The sequence below is a fragment of the Phocoena phocoena genome, chromosome 8, assembly GCF_963924675.1.
Source record: "Phocoena phocoena chromosome 8, mPhoPho1.1, whole genome shotgun sequence".
In the NCBI taxonomy this organism is placed as follows: Eukaryota; Metazoa; Chordata; class Mammalia; order Artiodactyla; family Phocoenidae; genus Phocoena; species Phocoena phocoena.
In genome coordinates this window covers 25,186,541-25,201,955 of record NC_089226.1, presented here as the reverse complement: position 1 = coordinate 25,201,955, position 15,415 = coordinate 25,186,541, and positions in this window count along the sequence as shown.

The window sequence follows — 15,415 nt, the reverse complement described above, 5'->3', positions numbered from 1 at the left end:
GAGAATTCTAAAGGCATCAAGATACCAAGTTCCATTTGAAATTTATTTACAACATGCTTGAGTGGAGAAGCCATTGTCTTCAGAAATCTTGGTGTAGTTGAACTGACACTTACTGTGTTGTGACCTGCAGTTCACAATTAAAAGGGTCACCCAAGCAAAGTCATGGAGTTTTTTAGTTATGAATATGATTGTTGGCACATCCTATGCAATATATCTAAATTGAATTATGGTACCAGATAAAGTCATAGATGGGAATGAAGCCTGTGTATCATCCATTATCATGTGTCATCAATAATAACTTTAAATGTCAATGAACTAAATGCTCCAATCAAAAGATATAGGGTGACTAACTGAATACAAAACCTAGGTTCATCTATATGCTGCTTACAAGAGCCTCACTTCATGGTGAAAGACACACAAGGACTGACAGTGAGGGGATGGAAAAAGATATTTCATGCAAACAGAAACAACAAGAAAGTGAGGGTAGCAATACTCAGATCAGGCAATATAGACTTGAAAACAAAGCCTGTACTGAAAAACAAAGAAGGGCATTATATAATGATAAATGGATTGATACAAGAAGACGATATTACACTCCTTAACATATGCACACCCAATACAGGAACACCTAAATATATAAAGCAAATACTAACAGACATGAAGGGAGAAATTGACAATAATACAATAATAGTAGGAGACTTTACACCCCACTGACATCATAGACATATGAACCAGACAGAAAATCAGTAAGACAACAGTATTCTTAAATAATGCAATAAACCAGTTGGTATTAATTGATATCTACAGGACATTACATCCAAAAGCAGGTGAATACACATTCATTTCCAGAGTACATAGAATGTTCTACAAGGTAGATCATATACTAGGTCACAAAATAAGCCTCAACAAAGTTAAGAGGATAGAAATTATATCGAGCATTTTTTTCCAACCACAATGGTATGAAACTAGAAATCAACTACAGAAAGAAAAACGGTAAGAGAACAAACAACATGCTACTAAAAATCCAGTGAATCAATGATGAGATCAAAGACAAAGTCAGAAAATACCCCAAGACAAGTGAAAATGGAAACACAACTTTCCATCAACAAAATGAAAAAACCTACAGAATGGGAGAAAATATTTGCAAACAGTGAAAGCAACAAGGAGTTAGTATCCAAAATATACAAACAGCTCATACAACTCAATATCGAAAAAAAAAAACCCAACCCAATCAAAGAATGGGCAGAAGATTTGAATAGACATTTCTCCAAAGAGGACATACAGGTAGCTAATAGGCACATGAAAAGCTGTTCAACAACACTAATCATCAGAGAAATGCAGATCAAAACCACAATGAGATATCACCTCACACCTGTCAAAATGACTATCATCAAACTGTCTGCAAATAAAAAATGTTGGAGATGATGTGGAGAAAATGGAACCCATGTACACTGTTGGTGGAAATTGGTGCAGCCACTATGGAAAACAATATGGAGGTTTCTTTAAAAACTAAAATTAGAACTACCATATGATACAGTAAATCCACTCTTGGGTATATCCAGACAAAAATGGAAACACTAATTCTAAAAGATACATGTACCCCAATGTTCATAGCAGCATTATTTACAATAGCCAAGACATGGAAGAAAACTGAGTGAACATTGGATTAAGAAAATGTTGAAATATTATGGAATATTATGCAGCCATAAAAAAGAATGAAATACTGTCATTTGCAGCAACGTGGATAGACCTAGAAAAAATTATGCTTGGTAAAATAAGTCAGAGAAAGACAAATATCACTTATATGTGGAATCTAAAAATAATACACATGGGGGCTTCCCTGGTGGCACAGTGGTTAAGAATCTGTCTGCCAATGCAGGGGACACAGGTTCGAGCCCTAGTCCAGGAAGATCCCACATGCCATGGAGCAACTAAGCCCGAGCACCACACCTACTGAGCCTGAACCCTAGAGCCCGTGAGCCACAACTACTGAAGCCTGTGCGCCTAGAGCCCATGCTCCACAACAAGAGAAGCCACCGCAGTGAGAAGCCTGTGCACCGCAACGAACTGTAGCCCCCACTCGCTGCAACTAGAGAAAGCCCGTGTGCAGCAATGAAGAACCTAGGGGCAAGACAGGAATAAAGACACAGACCTGGGGCTTCCCTGGTGGCGCAGTGGTTGAGACCGCCTGCCTATGCAGGGGACACGGGTTCGTGCCCCAGTCCGGGAAGATCCCACATGCCGCGGAGCGGCTGGGCCCGTGAACTATGGCCGCTGAGCCTGCGCGTCCGGAGCTTGTGCTCCACACGGGAGAGGCCACAACAGTGAGAGGCCCGCGTACCGCAAAAAAAAAAAAAAAGACGCACACCTACTAGAGAATGGACTTGAGGACATGGGGAGGGGGAAGGGTGAGCTAGGGCAAAGTGAGAGAGTGGCATGAACATATATACACTACGAAGTGTAAAATAGATAGCTAGTAGGAAGCAGCCGCATAGCACAGGGAGATAGCTCAGTGCTTTGTGAACACCTAGAGGGGTGGGATAGGGAGAGTGGGAGGAAGGGAGATGCAAGAGGGAAGAGATTTGGGGATATATGTATATGTATAGCTGATTCACTTTGTTATAAAGCAGAAACTAACACACCATTGTAAAGCAAGTATACTCCAATAAAGATGTTAAAAAAAAAGAAAAAGACCCAATGTAGCCAAAAATAAATAAATAAATATTTTAAAAAAGAAAAAAAAAATACAAATGAATGTACTATATATACAAAACAGAAACAGACTTACAGATATAGAAAACAAACTTCTGCTTATCAAAGAAGAGAGGGAAGGGGGAAGGAACAAATTAGAGGTATGGGATTAACAAATATAAACTACTGTATATAAGATAGATAAACATCAGGGATATACTGTATAGCACATTATCTTGTAATAACCTAAAATGGAGTATAATCTGCAAAAATACTGAATCACTATGCTGTATACTGGAAACTAACACAATATTGTAAATCAACTATACTTCATTTTATAAAGGGGGGGTGTGCTTACAATATCACCTGATTCCAAGTGTTGCTCTTCCACACACAGAGAAATATCAAAATTGATTTTAAGACACTATAAATGCCCTGTCATTCTGAATGAAGATGGAAAGTTCAAGGGATATATAGCAAAGAACAGGAGCAGTTTTGGGGTTTAATTGTTAGATAATCACCATGAAAACTCTGAACATCTGAAAAGTTTGCATTGTGAAGACAAATTGTCTTAGGGTTCAGCAGAATGTATGTAAGTTCATGGGTGGTGAGTTTCACTATACGTGTTATCATCGTAGACAGAGCATGTATTGAAAATAGAGTTTTTATTTCATGGTTCTTTTGAAGCTGTGTCAGAAGAACATAAAATGTGTAAGTGGTTGGAAGAGAAGTAATTCACAGTTGGATCTGCATCAGACAGCATAGGCTGGAGCCTGTGAACACTGCCTCCAGACTGATATCACATTGTGCAGATCCTGGATGAAATGGCTACTGCTGAGAATAGTGAATAAATTTTCACTTTACCTACCCAGGCAGAGAGTAACAAAGTTCTGAGTTTTTAAAATATGAGGTCTAAAGTGAAAACTGCTATATGCTGATTTTCTACCCTGGGGTACAGTCTGGCTGCCAGGAAAAATGTGAGTGTCAAATGGGAACATAATTTGGAAAAATCTATTGATGTTTAATGCTTCTGAAGCTATTAAAACTTGAATGACAGCTCCAAAATTTTTCTGAAAATGTGTCAAAATAGAAATCTTGCATACAAGCTATAACCTCATGTTAAAAAAAAAAACTTTTATTAAGTGGGGCTGTAGATCAGGTCTGAATCTGCAGATACAAAGAAGCAAACTTGTTTGTGAGAGAATCGATAGATCCAACATGGGAACTGACTAAAAATGGAGGGTGGGAATGCAAAGAGAGTTTTCCTTGGAAAGAAAGGGAAGAATGTAAATTTGTAGTTCAAGGAGATGAGGGTGAGAATTCTGTGATCCCTCTGAGAAAGTAAAAATGTGTGAACTTCTCACTCCAACCAGTGCCAAATCTTTCATAATATTAGAGATGCAAATCCTGTGGATTGGCATTCGAGTAAGTTGTAAATTAGTGGTTCTCAAATGTTAGTGAGTATAAGAATCTTCGAAGGAGCTGATTTAAAATATAGCAAGCCAGACCCCACCCTTGGAGATTCCATTTCAGTTGGTCTGGGGTTGGTGCAGAAATCCACAATTGAATAAGTGTTTCAGATATTGTAATTCAAGGCTTTGCATTTTGAGAAATACGCTGTATCTTCAGGAGTAAACGAATCTGAAATTCTCTTTCCTCTGCTTTCAAAAAAGAATCCCCCAACTTTCACAAGGTGTTTTTTATTCTTTCTTAAAAGATAAGCATTGAAATAGCAGCAGCATTACCCACCACCAACCCTTAACAGGTTTTTTTTAGGGCTTACTATGTTTCAAGCATTGTAAACCCTTTACTTATGTCATAATAATATTAAGTACCACTTATTGAGTATTTACTAACTGCCAGGCACTGTTATCTAATTAAACACAAGATATCTAATGTAATCTTCTTCCTACAAAGAAGATACTATACTCTACTTTTACAGCTAAGAAAATTGTGACTCACAAAAGTTTGGTACCTTGTCTGAGGTCACATATTAGTAAGCAAAATACAATCTGTGAATTCAAAGACTGTGCTCTTTCCAATGCTTTACTTTAAAATGATCTAATGATTGGGAGATGAAAACATCTCCCGATGTGACAAATTCCTGCAAGTGTATAGAACTGGCTAATTGTTTTTATTAAAGTATAGTTGATTTACAATGTTGTGTTAGTTTCCAGTAACTGGCTAATGTTCTAGATGAAACTGTGATGAAAGAAATTTTCACATATTGAGGTATATGGAAGTCATTCTGGCTTATATTTGATTTGGCTTGAGCTTTATGCTAACTAAAATAGCCTGTCTTATGCACTGTCAAACATAGATTGCACATCTGCTTTAAACATTAAAGAAAAAAATGCATTTAAAAATCAAAATTGAGTAATTGTGGTTCAGGCATCCAAAATGGAGCCAGGTGGCTGTTGGGGATGTGGTTTCAGACACATTCCTGCATCATTGAGAACTTGAATTTTCTGAACTGTATCAAACACAAGGGCACCACCAGCCATACTCAGAACAATAGCTGTTAGCAGCTGCCAGCTGCAACCTTATCGTCTCAAGGTCTCCCCTTGCAACTATGCAAACCTTTCAGACCCCAACCAATACTTACTTAACTAGCACCCTTCTTTCTTGCCAGCTACAGTTCTAATTCTTGACAAACAACTTATGTAACTTTGCGGGTTTTGCCTATATAACCCCCCCACCACCCATTTTGTAGTCTTCCAGAACAAAATTCAAGTGCTTCTTGAATCTGTGTCTCCCAGGCTTTAGTCTTCAGTTTGGCTCAAATAAAACACTTTTCTATTCCTATTATGGATTTTTTTTTCATTGACATTGCTTTGTGTAGTTGGCAGGCAGGATATTAGAAAAACCCACTGAGATCAACTGGAGTCTACTTTGGACTGGCACTTGGTACCAAGCATGGGCACCTTGACCCCCCAACCCTGGCTTCACAGCCCTCTTTGGGTGTCTCAATGACTTCTTCCTGATATCTGGATCTCCTTATCTTTTTTTTTCCTTCCAGTTTTATTGAGATATAATTGACATACAGCACTGTATAAGTTTAGGGTATACAGTATATTGATTTGACATATATCGTGACGTGATTATCAAAATAAGTTTATTAAATATCCATCATCTCATACAGGTACAAAATTAAATAGAAAAACAATGTTTTCTTGCGATGAGAACTCAGGATTTATTCTCTTAACTTTCAGATATAACATACAGCAGTGTTAATTGTGTTTATCATGTTGTGTATTACATCCCTAGTACTTACTTACCTTACATCTGGGAGTTTATACCTTTTGACTGCCTTCATCCAATTCTCCCTCCCCCTACCAGCCACCTCTGATAACCACAAACCTGATCTCTTTTTCTATGAGTTTATTAGTTTGTTTGCTTGCTTTTAAATATAATTGACCTACAATACTATGTTAGTTCCTGTTACACGACATAGTGGTTTAATATTTCTATTCATTTCAAAATGATCACCATGATAAGTCTAGTTACGATATGTTATCATACAAAGATATTACATAGTTATTGACTATATTCCTTACACTGTACATTTAATAACAATGACCCATTTATTCAGCAACTGTAAGTTTGTATCTCTTAATCTCCCTCATCTATTTCTTTTCTCTCCCCAACCCCCTCCCCTCTTGAAACCACCTGTTTGTTCTCTATATCTATAACTCAGTTTCTATTTTATGTTTGCTCATTTGTTTTATTTTTTAGATTCCACCTACAAATGAAATCATACAGTATTTGTCTTTCTCTGTCTATTTCATTTAGTATAATACCATCTAGGCCCATCCATGTTGTCCAAAAAACAAGATTTCCTTCTTTTTTATTTCTGAGTAATATTCCATTGTATATGTATATATGTACATCTTCTTTATCCATTAATTTATTGATGGATAGCTGAGTTGCTTCCATATCTCAGCTATTGAAAACAATGCTGCTATGAACATGGGTGTGCATATATTTTCTAATTAGTGTTTTCATTTTCTTTGAATTATACCCAGGAGTTGAATTGCTGGATCATATGGTAGTTCTATTTTTTATTTTTTCAGGAATTTTCATACTTTTTTTCCATAGTGACTGCACCAATTTACATTCCCTCCAACAGTGCATGAAGATTCCCTTTTCTCCACATCATTTGTTATTTGTGGTCTTTTTGATGATAGCCATTCTGACATGTGTGAGGTGATATCTCATTGTGGTTTTGATTTGCATTTCTCTGATGAAAACAATGTTGAGCACATTTTAATGTGCCTATTGGCCATCTATATGTCTTCTTTGGAAAAATGCCTGTTCGGGTCCACTGCCTATTTTTAATGGGTTGTTTGTTTTTTTGTTGTTAAGTTGTATGTGTTCTTTACATATTTTGGATATTAACCCTTAATCAAATACATGATTTGGAAATATCTTCTCCCATTCATTGGGTTACTTTTTCATTTTGATGATGATTTCTGTCACTGTATAGAAGTTTTTAATTTTATGTAATCCAATTTGTTTATTTTTGTTTTTGTTTCCCTTGCCTTTGGAGTCAGATCCACAAAAATATCACTAAGACTAATGTCAGTGGGGCTACTGTCTATGTTTTCTTCTAGAAAACGTATGATTTCAGATCTCATATTAAGTCTTAATCCATTATGAGTTAATTTTTCTGTATATTGTAAGATAGTGGTCTAATTTCATTCTTTTTCACATGGCTGTTCAGTTTTCACAGCACCGCTTACTGGAGACACTCTTTTCTCACTGTATATTCTTGCCTCCTTTGTTGTAGATTAATTGACCATAAATGTGTGGTTCTATTTCTGGGCTTTCTATTCTGTTCCATTGATCTATGTATCTGTTTTTGTGCCAGTACCATACTGTTTTGATGACTATAGGTTTGTAATATAGTCTTAAGTCAGGGAGCAAGATACCTTCAGCTCTGTTCTTCTTTCTCAAGATTGTTTTGGCTATTTGGGGTCTTTTGTGTTTCCCTACAAATTCTAGTTCTGTGAAAAAATGCCATTAGCATTTTGATAAGGATTGCACTGAATCTGTATATTGCCTTGGGTAATGTGGTGATTTTAACAGTATTAATTCTCCCAATTCATGAACATGGTCTATCTTCCCATTTCTTTGTGTTGTCTTCAACTTAATCAGTTTCTTACAGGTTTCTGGGTACAGGATTTTTACCTCCTTAAGTATGTTTATACCTCAGTATTTTATTCTTTTTGATGTGATTGCAAATGGGATTGTTACCTTAATTTCTCTTTCTGATAGCTTGTTGTTAGTGTATAGAAATGCAACGGATTTCTGTGTATTAATTTTTACCTTGCACCTTTACTGAATTCATTGATGAGTTCTAGTAATTTCTTGGTGGCATCTTTAGGATTTTCTGTGTATCATGTCATTTGCAAACAGTGACAGTTTTACTTCTTCTTTTCCAATTTGGATTTCTTTTATTTATTTTTTTCTTTATCTGTTTACTGTGACTAGGACTTCCAATACTACATTGAATAAAAGTGGCAAGAGTAGGCATACTTGACTTCTTCTCAGTCTTAGAGGAAATGTTTTCAGCTTTTCACCATTGAGTATGATGTTACCTGTGGGTTTATCATTTATGGCATTTATTATGTTGAGCTATGTTTCCTCTATACCCACTTTGTGGAAAGTTTTTTGGTTTTATTTACTTATTTTTCTGCTATGTGTTTTTTTTTTATTGTAGTATAATTGTTTACAATGTTGTGTTAGTTTCTGCTGTAGAGTGAAGTGAATCAGCTATATGTATACATATATCCCCTCCCTCTTAGACCTTGCTACCCCCAACCCCCCCACCCCAATCTAGGTCATCACAGAGCACCAAGCTGAGCTCCTTGTGCAATACAACAGGCTCCCACTAACTGTCTATTTTACACATGGTAGTGTATTTATGTCAAACCTAATCTTCAAATTCATCTCACACTCCCCTTCCCCCCTGTGTCCACACGTCTGTTCTCTATGTCTGTGTTTCTATTCCTGCCCTGCAAATAGGTTCACCTGTACCATTTTTCTGGATTCTACATATATGTGTTAATATACAATATTTGTTTTTCTCTTTCTGACTTACTTCACTCTATATGACAGACTCTAGGTCCATCTACATCTCTACAAATGACCCAATTTCATTTCTTTTTATGGCTGAGTAATATTCCATTATATATATATGTATCACATCTTCCTTATCCATTCATCTGTCAAAGGACACTTAGGTTGATTCTGTGTCTTGGCTATTGTAAACAGTGCTGCAATGAACATTGGGATGCATGTATCCTTTCAAACCAAGCCAAGGTTTTCTCCAGATACATGCCCAGGAGTGGGATTGCTGGATCATATGGTGCCTTTATTTTTAGTTTTTTAAGGAACATCCATACTGTTCTCCATGGTGTCTGTACCAATTTACATTCCCACCAACAGTGTAGGAGGATTCCCTTTCCTCCACACCCTCTCCAGCATTTATTGCTTATAGATTTTTTTTTTTTTTTAGCTGTACGCGGGCCTCTCACTGTTGTGGCCTCTCCCGTTGCGGAGCACAGGCTCCAGACGTGCAGGCTCAGCAGCCATGGCTCACGGGCCTAGCCGCTCCACGGCATGTGGGATATTCCCAGACCGGGGCACGGACCCGCGTCCCCTGCATCGGCAGGTGGACTCCCAACCACGGCGCCACCAGGGAAGCCCTGTTTATAGATTTTTTGATGTTGGCCATTTTGATTGGTGTGAAGTGATATCTTATTGTAGTTTTGATTTACATTTCTCTAATAATTAGCAACGTTGACCATCTTTTCATGTACCTCCTAGCCATCTGTATGTGTTCTTTGGAGAAATGTCTACTTAGGTCTTCTGCCCACTTTTTGATTGGGTTGTTTGTTTTTATGATATTGAGTCACATGAACTGTTTGTAAATTTTGGAGACTAATCCTTTGTCAGTCAATCATTTGCAAATATTTTCTCCCATTCTGTAGGTTGTTTTTTCATTTCATTTTGTTTATGGTTTCCTCTTTTGAGTTTAATTAGGTCTCATTTGTTTATTTTTGTTTTCATTTCCATTACTCTGGGAGATGGATTGAAAAAGACATTGCTGTGATTTATGTAATAGAGTGTTCTGTCTATGTTTTTCTCTAAGAGTCTTATAGTATCTGATCTTACATTTAGGTCTTTAATCCATTTTGAGTTTATTTTTGTGTATGGTGTAACTTCTCCTTTTTCATTTTTTCTCTGCTTTTCTTGGTGAGTCTGGCTATCTTTTCAAAGCTCTTAGTTTCACTAATCTTTTCTATTGGTTTTTTAGTCTCTATTTCATTTATTTCTGCTCTGATCATTATGAGATTTCTTTCCTTCTATTAACTTTGGGTTTTGTTTGTTCTTTTTCTAGTTATTTTAGGTATAAGGTTAGGTTGTTTATTTGAGATTTTCTTATTTCTTGAGTAGGCTTGTATCACTATAAACTTGCCTTTTAGAACTGCTTTTGCTGCATCCCAGAGATTCTGGATCATTGTGTTTTCATTTTCATTTGTCTCCAGGCACTTTTTATTTCTTCTTTGATTTCTTCAGTATTCTGTTTGTTGTTTAGTTGCATAGCTTACCCTTCATGTGTTTGTGTTTTTTGCAGTGTTTTTCTAGTAATTGATTTCTAGTCTCATAAGAAAAGGTACTTGATATGACTTCAATTTTCTTAAATTTACCAAGACTTGTTTTATGCCCTAACATTGTTCTATCCTGGAGAATGTTCCATGTGCACTCAAAAAGAATGTGTATTCTGCTGCTTTTGCACAGAATGTGTATACACACACACACACACATATCTATTAAGTTCATTGGATCTAATGAGTCAGTCTCTCCTCATTTCTATCTGGATGATCTGTCCAGTGATGTAAGTGGGGGTTAAAGTCCCCTAATATTATTGTGTTATGTCAATTTTTTTCCCTCTACATCTGTTAATATTTGCTTTGTGTATTTAGGTGCTCTTATGTTGGCTGTGCATATATTTATGATTGTTATATCTTAATTCTTGGACTGATCCTTTGATCATTATGTAATGCTCCTCTTTGTCTTTTTTTTTGCAATCTTTATTTTAAAGTCTATTTTGTCTGATGTGTGTATTGCTTCTGCAGCTTTCTTTTGATTTCCCTTTACATGGCATAATTTTCCCATCCTCTCACTTTCAGTCTGTGTGTGTCTTTAGATCTGAAGTGAGTCTCTTGTAGGCAGCATATATATGGTCTTGTTTTTATATCCATTCTGCCACTCTATGTCTTTTTATTGGAGCATTTAGTCCATTTATGTTTAAAGTAGTTACTGTTAGGGATGTAGTTATTGCCATTTTGTTGTTTTGGGCTCCTTTTGTACTTCATTTTTGTTCCTTTCTTCTTTTGTTCCCTTCTCTTGTGATTTGATAACTATCTTTAGTGTTATGTTTGTATTTCTTCCTCTTTTCCGTGTCTTTATCTATTATAGAGTTTTAGTTTATGGTTACCATGAGATTTATATATAGCAATTTATATAGGGACTTCCCTGGTGGCACAGTGGTTAAGAATCCACCTGCCAATGCAGGGGACATGGGTACAAGCCCTGGTCCAGGAAGATTCCACATGCCGTGGAGCAACTAAGCCCATGTGCCACAGCTACTGAGCCTGTGCTCTAGAGCCTGTGAGCCACAACTACTGAAGCCTGCATGCCTAAAGCCCGTGCTCCACAACAAGAGAAGCCACTGCAATAAGAAGCTCATGCACCGCAATGAAGAGTAGCTCCCACTTGCCACAACTAGAGAAAGTCCATGCACAGCAAAGAAGACCCAATGCAGCCAAAAATAAATAAATTAATTAATTTAAGAAATTTATATATATATACATAATTATTTTAATTTGCTGATCTCTTAATTTCACACTCATTTTAACAACCCTGCATTTTACTCCCTCCCCCACAATTACTGTTTTTGATATCATATTTTACATCTTTTTGTTTTGTGTGTCTTGTAACTATTTATTGCAGATATAGATGATTGTATTACTCTTGTCTTTTAACCTTCCTACTAGCTTTGTACATGGTGATTTACTACCTTTTCCCTTGCTGCTTTTAATATTCCTCTTTAAGTTTTGCTTTTTTAAAAAAATTTTTGCTATTTTAATTACAGTGTATCTTGACACTGTCCTCTTTGGATTGATCCTGTTTTTGACTCTGTGGTTCTGGGACCTGGATGAACCTCCTTATCAGAAGTTTGACAGTCCTGTGAATTTTATTTGGACTCAAGACTGGAGTCTTAAGGAGGTACAGGTACTTTTCCTAAGCAGGGGACTAGAGGGAGTTTCTTAGTTTGAGACTGAGGGGGAATTTCCTTGGCAGGAAAGGCCTAGAAGGAACTTTTGATTGAACTGGGTTTGCTGACCTTTTTATTGTGGCTTAAAATTGCAGAGATTTGTATATATGGTCTCAACAAATTGTTTGACAACAAAATGAGTGACTGAGTCCATTCAACTCTGAAGAGAAGTCTCCTTCTGGCCACAAGATGTTTTCAAGTGACTGGGAATCTAGTGAAAGTATTTGAGGATTGATCCTTGTGACAAGTAACAGTTCCATTGGGTGCCCCATCATGACACTTAAGTAATTTACAGCTCACCTGGCAACACACACATATGGATTGTGTTCTCTTAGTCCCCATGGTGGTTTTAGACTGCCAGTGGGAGAAACCAAGACACAAAAGAACTGAACCAACTCACGGTTGACACCTTAAGGAGCTAAGCTCACAAATGGCACATTTTGGACCCAGTACACTGTCCTTAGAAATTGTTCAGACTGTAGTAAAATAAAACTAAAAGAAAATAGAAATCATGTTTTTAAAGTTGACAAGCTCCTGGACATGCAGCCACCCCAGGAACACCAGCTGGCTTCATATACAATTGAAATGGAGCCAATATTTGAAAGTACATATCTTTGTCAAGCAATGGCCATGATGGGGCTCTTTTGACATTCCAAAACTGGGTTTTGCATACACAGTTAGAGAAATCTGACATCATAAACATCTTCTCAAATGAGGGAACAAAAATATTCCTAGGAGAAAACTTGAAGTTATAACTCTTATCATGTCCTAGAAATGTAAATACAGCCCACATAGCCTGATACTACAGCCTTGGCTTAACCAGTAGAACCTAAAACAAAACAAACAAACAAACAAAGGGATAGGAAGTCTTTTTTTAAACTCAAGCAAATAAACAACTTATTCCAACTGTTATTTATAAGCTGGTGAGTTTTATATTGTAATACCTGATTCATGACTCAGTTTTAAAATGAAAACTATGAGATCTCTGTGTCTATCTGGATGTATGTATGTCTATGTATGTATGTTATAAATATGATATATTTCTATCTCCAGGTGGTGTTTGCCAAAATTAAATTATAAATGACCTCTATTTAACTGACTTGAACAAATAAGCATTTATATAAACTTTCAAAAATACAATAGAAAGAATTCCATGGTGGTCCAGTGGTTAGGACTCTGTGCTTTCACTGCCAAGGCCTGGGTTCAGTGCCTGGTTGAGGAACTAAGATGCCACAAGCCACATGGTGTGGCCAAAAATTAATTAATTAAATAAAATAAATAAATAATACAATAGAAATTAAGCCAAATGAATTTCAGTTTCATGGGATCTGGGAAGTGTTCAACATTAAGTTAATATTTGGTATTAAAGTTAGTTTAAGTTGTTGGTTTAGTTAATACATACATGTCTTTAGAATCATCAACATTAAGTATAATACTTCTATTGTACATAGGTTTACTGAAAGCCAATAAGCTCATGTTATCTGTTACAAAATTGTCAGGAAGAAAAATAACTTGGTATGATGATATTTTCATAAGTTATAAAATAGATATAAATGGCTTATACATTTTTAGGTGAACTCTGTAAGAATAATTGTTTTATGGTATGTCTACTTAAAAATAGTTTCTCCAGATGTTTGGTAACTTGAAGCTTTAAAGTTTTGTTAAATTAAGTTAAATAATGGGAATTCATTGAATGCCTAAATTATTTTTAAACAAGCTAACATACTGAAACATTAATTGCTAAAGAATTCTATGTTTGGGACTTCCCTGGTGGTACAGTGGATAAGACTCCATGCTCCCAGGTTCAATCTCTGGTCAGGGAACTAGATCCCACATGCATGCCACAAGTAAGAGTTCACATGCCACAACTAAGGAACCCACATGCCACAACTAAGGAGCCTGCCTGCCGCAATTATGACCCAGAACAACCTAAATAAATAAATAAATAAAAGAATTCTATGTTTACCTACTTTTGACCTCTTATTGCAGAGAGACTATTAATATATTTTATGCTTTATTGAGAAATTATTATAAAGTGGTATATGTTTTTAGAAATTAAAAATTTAAAAAGACTGTATATGTAAAGTAGGATATGTGTTGGTAAGAGAAAATATTAAGAATGGAATTTTTTTTGTTAAGGAAAAAGAAAGTGATTTTGTCCTGAAACTGGTTATTTCTAAATGGACCACCAGGTAATTCCCTTGAGAGGTCTTTTTAAAGTTCAACTTGAGATTCCTAATGAAAAGTTCCAGCAAAGCCAAATTTAAATGAGTCTATATGATCAATTACACTTGCACAAATAATTAGGACAAGTTTATTGAAACCAGACTTATTTTGCCAACAAATTAGTCTTAATTTGGCTATATTTGGTAGAAATGAGGGTAATTTTAGAGATAAAAACTTGTACCAATAATATACCTTTGTGGATATTAAGTGTTGTGTTGTTAATTGTCTTTGAGGTTTAGTATTTACTGACTAAGACTCACTTCCTAGATGGCTCCTTGTTGCTGTGTTACATTATTGTAATGTTTAATTGAATTATTAAAGGGACATTCTAAGCTCATTTTGAAGCTCTCCACAGTAATATATCCTTGGATGAAGATCAGGTGCTCCATGAACAGTAACCAGGAGATTGTGCATACTAGAAAAAACATCATTTAAAGGACTCTCTCCAACCTAGATGGAAGAACCCTTATGAAGTACTCTTAACTAGCTCATGTGCAGTGAAACTGAAGGGAATTGACTCTTGAAATTTTATTTCCCACTTTAAAAAGGCCCCTGAACTTGGTCTTTTGAAAGGACTTCTGATCTCAAACTCACCATAAAAATTATGCTCAAATAGAGGAGAAAATACACCTACAAAAGGTCAAGAAGAAAACAGCAGTGGTAGACAACTGACACAAAAATCTAGATCAGGCCTGTAAGACCCATCCTACTAATTCAGTTGTACTGTTTACCAAATGTTTGTCTCCCTATCAAAATGGAAAGCTACTTCTTTATTTTTGCTGTACTTTCACCTCAATGTTCAGGATAGAAAGAAAATTTTTTAGTGAAGTTATCACAGAGTATAGTTACTTATTACATATATCACTGCTTGCTTTAAATCTACTGCTAAAAGCATACAATGTTTGTGTGATAATTTGATAAAATTGATAAAATGTATAGCCTATAAAATGTTTCCCTAGCAGCCTATATCTCTGTGCTTGTTCATTATGTCTGATTGGTTTCCCCCCAAAGTGCATAACTAGGCAAATATAAATACACACTCCCACACCCACTCCCAGACACAGACAAAGAATACCACCACTGAGGAACATGATGGACCCAGGGCAGGCAACAACCACCCTTGCATCAAGGAACAAATATTTTGATCAACAG